The following is a 3244-nucleotide window of genomic DNA, read 5'->3' as shown; positions in this document are numbered from 1 at the left end:
CCGGCCTTCAGTATGGAGTTGTATATCGGGAAACTGTTATAGGACAGGGAGAGGGGCAGCCCAAACCCCGCAAACCTGCCTATTCTAAATGGGTTCTTCCATCCGCCGCATCAACACAAAACACATGAGACTTTAATGGGAAGGAACTTTAATAAAACTAGGAAACAATACAGGAAAGGCAAAGAGTCTAGTTTCTAAATGAAGCACCCAAAGTTACCCGTCCCCTCGTGGGTAAAAGTCCATCCAAATGGGATTGGCCCAGAGCAAAGCCCCAAAGCCTGCCACAAGTCTAAAGCATCTTCCAGTGGGGACCCACAGCAAAGGGTCAGAAATAACCAGACAAGCCCGGAAGGAAAAGAGCAAAATCAACATCAAGATAAAAGCTGCCATGGTCACCTCCCCACGGGTCTCACCCACATCTGTGTCACCCCGTCCACGACCAAAAGACAAGCGCAGTTTCTTCACGTGTCTCTAGGCTCCATGCGCCTCCTCCAGGTCTCCTGGCTCCATCCTGCTTCCTTCCTCAGTCTCTTCTTCAGCTTCTTCTCTCCCTGCTCAGCTCCACCCTTCCTTGGGTGGGGCAGGGAACCTCCCCCTTTCCTGGGGACCACCCAGTTACAAAACCACAACAGAGTTTGCCCAGTGAGACAGCGGCTGTAGCGGGTGGGGAGGGAAGTGGACTCACGGGGAGGGAGTGGAGATGGGATAGTTGGAGAGCAAGGAGGCATCGCCCAGAGGCCACAGGCCTTTCAAGACTGATACAGTCACTCCAGGCAAAGTCTACGAAGTGGACTGTGTGCTATGAGGCTTGAGAAAAGAACGAAGCATCAGTATTGAGGGAACCACAGGTCATCCAAGTGGGAAACATTCAGTGGGAATAAGGGGCAGAGACCAGACAGCAAGGGTTAGAGAATGGGAGCCTGTGAAGGAGAGTGGTGAATGCAGACTGGAATTGAGAGAATTTTCGGGGCAGGTTGTGCGAAGGTTTGAGACCAGGTGCAGGCTGGGTTGAGAGTCTGAACCATGTGGGCCTTCCTGGTGGCGTAAGGGGTAAAGTCTCAGCACTATGAAGCTATCGGCAGCCACTGCAGCATAAGTTCAATCCGCAGCCAGGGAGCTACCCACATGGCATGGCAGACCTCTCCTGACTCGCCCGCTGCTCCCCTCAGCAGTGTATTTCAGTCGATCTGCCTGTTCTGCTCCCCACTCTGTCTCTGGCGAATCCTCTCACCCCCTGCACCTCTGGCCTGTACCCCTGTTCTTGTATGCGTAAATAAATAAATCTTAAAAAAAAGAGTCTGGATGATGTATTACCACTCGCGTCTCAGTGTGACGACAGAAAGACAGTGTCCTTTCTTGAGTTCTAGTTCTTCTTTCTGAGACAACAGGTCCAAAACTTCCCCCAAACTTGGTGTCTGCAAACTCTGGCTGTAAAGAGCCTGTTAATTAATGTGGGGGCCAGACGGCTCCCTCGGAGACACCACCTTCTGTGGGAAAGCTGTCACAGTCACTGGTGGCCACGCCGGCAGGGCTGTGTGCCAACCAATTTTATTTGCAAAGAACCAGCAGAGGGCAGGATTTGGCCCTTGGGCTGTCCTCTGCTGACCTCTGCTCTAGGCCTGTGAAAAGGATTGGAGGGGCCATCAATGGGGCAGCTGATGCAGCAAGAATTCCTATTCAAGACCTCAGGGAAATGGGTTTTCCTCAGAAAGAACGTTCTAGCATCTCTTTGGGCACTTGAAGTGTGACTTTCTCTTTGAGTGTCTGCTTTATACCCTCAGCTGTGAGTACCTCAGGGCCAGGAATGTCTTCCAGCAATAGCTGCAGACTCTTCCACACAGGAAGTGCTTAGGCACATAAGTGGTTGAGCGAAGCAGGATGGTAAAGAGACAGAAAACCTGGTTGTGGGAGGAGGAGAGGTTGAAGGGTCTCACGCGGAAAGGTCTCCGTCGGTCACGGGGAATCAGGAGTAATGTGATGTTTAAGCAGGTGAGCTTTCATCTGTTTCAGATTCAACCCTTCCAACATGTAGAGGCTGGGGGCAGATGGTCACCCTGTGCCAAGAATTACAGAATTCTAAGTGGTGTACCCAAACGGAGATGTAACTGGACTCTGGGGACTAGGAAGGAAGGCAAAGGGGCACCCCCAGAATGGCCCTGGACTTGCTGTGGGGAGGACTTGGCCAACAAGGCCACGGCAGAGCCCAGGCACATTCTGGAACCTCCATAGGAGGAGGGAGGGCTGTGGAGGTGGGGTGGCTAGGAGCCAGATCGCTCCTGGGTGCGTTTCTTTACACTGCTATAACAGGTTGGACCATGTCTGGCTGTTTCTGGCTTCCATTTTCGACTCTTTCCTAAGAAGGAAGGGGGCCAAGCAGGGGTTTGGAAGGTGGTAAGTGAAAAGGAGGCCCTTTCTCTGCAGCTCGCACCTGAGCATGAGGAATCCAGCCAACACGGAGCTGAGAGGGACGGAGGAGAGTCTGTTGCCTGATGGGGACCTGGTGTCCCCGCTGCACTGGGCACAAGGGGCCAAGGGGAGTTGGCTACAGGCTAAGGCAGAAGCGGCAGAGAACTGAGGGTGGCAGCCCCGGGCAGCCAGATGGATAGGTGGGAGGCGTCTCCTGGTGGGGAAAAGGGTATCGGGCATTTCAAGATAAATGATGTCACTGGAGCTGAGCAGAGGCTGGCGGGAACTGTTCAAGACACCCCCGTCTGTCCCCGCCTGCCTTTTCAGCCCTGCTATTCCTCTTCATACGTCCTGGGTTCCCACCGACTTCCCAACCAATCCTGAGCACATCCTGCCGCGTGCCCCCTTTCAACCTTTGTGTTGTTCCCTCTTCTTGGCGGTGCCTTGTCCTCCTTCCTCCCATCTTCTTATTTTCAAATCCCTTCTCTTCTGGGCCTCCCTGGTGGCGCAAGGGGTTAAGCGTCAGCATCATGAAGCTATCTGCAGCCACTGCAGCACGAGTTTGATCCCCGGGCAGGGAGCTACCCACATGGCGCAGCAGACCTCTCCTGTCTCGCCCGCTGCTCCCCTCAGCAGTGGATTTCAGTAGATCCACCTGTTCTGCTCCCCACTGTCTCCGGTGAATCCTCTCACTGCCCTCCACCTCTGGCCTGTACCCCAGTTCTTGTATGCATAAATAAATAAATCTGTATAAAAAAATAAATCCTTTCTCTTCTTCAAGTTTTGGGTGCCACTTCCTTTACGAAGCCTCTTGAGGTTCCATTCTCCACTGGGGGCG

Source organism: Talpa europaea (genome assembly GCF_964194135.1).
Source record: "Talpa europaea genome assembly, chromosome: 1".
Classification (NCBI taxonomy): Eukaryota; Metazoa; Chordata; class Mammalia; order Eulipotyphla; family Talpidae; genus Talpa; species Talpa europaea.
This window is presented reverse-complemented; position numbering follows the sequence as displayed.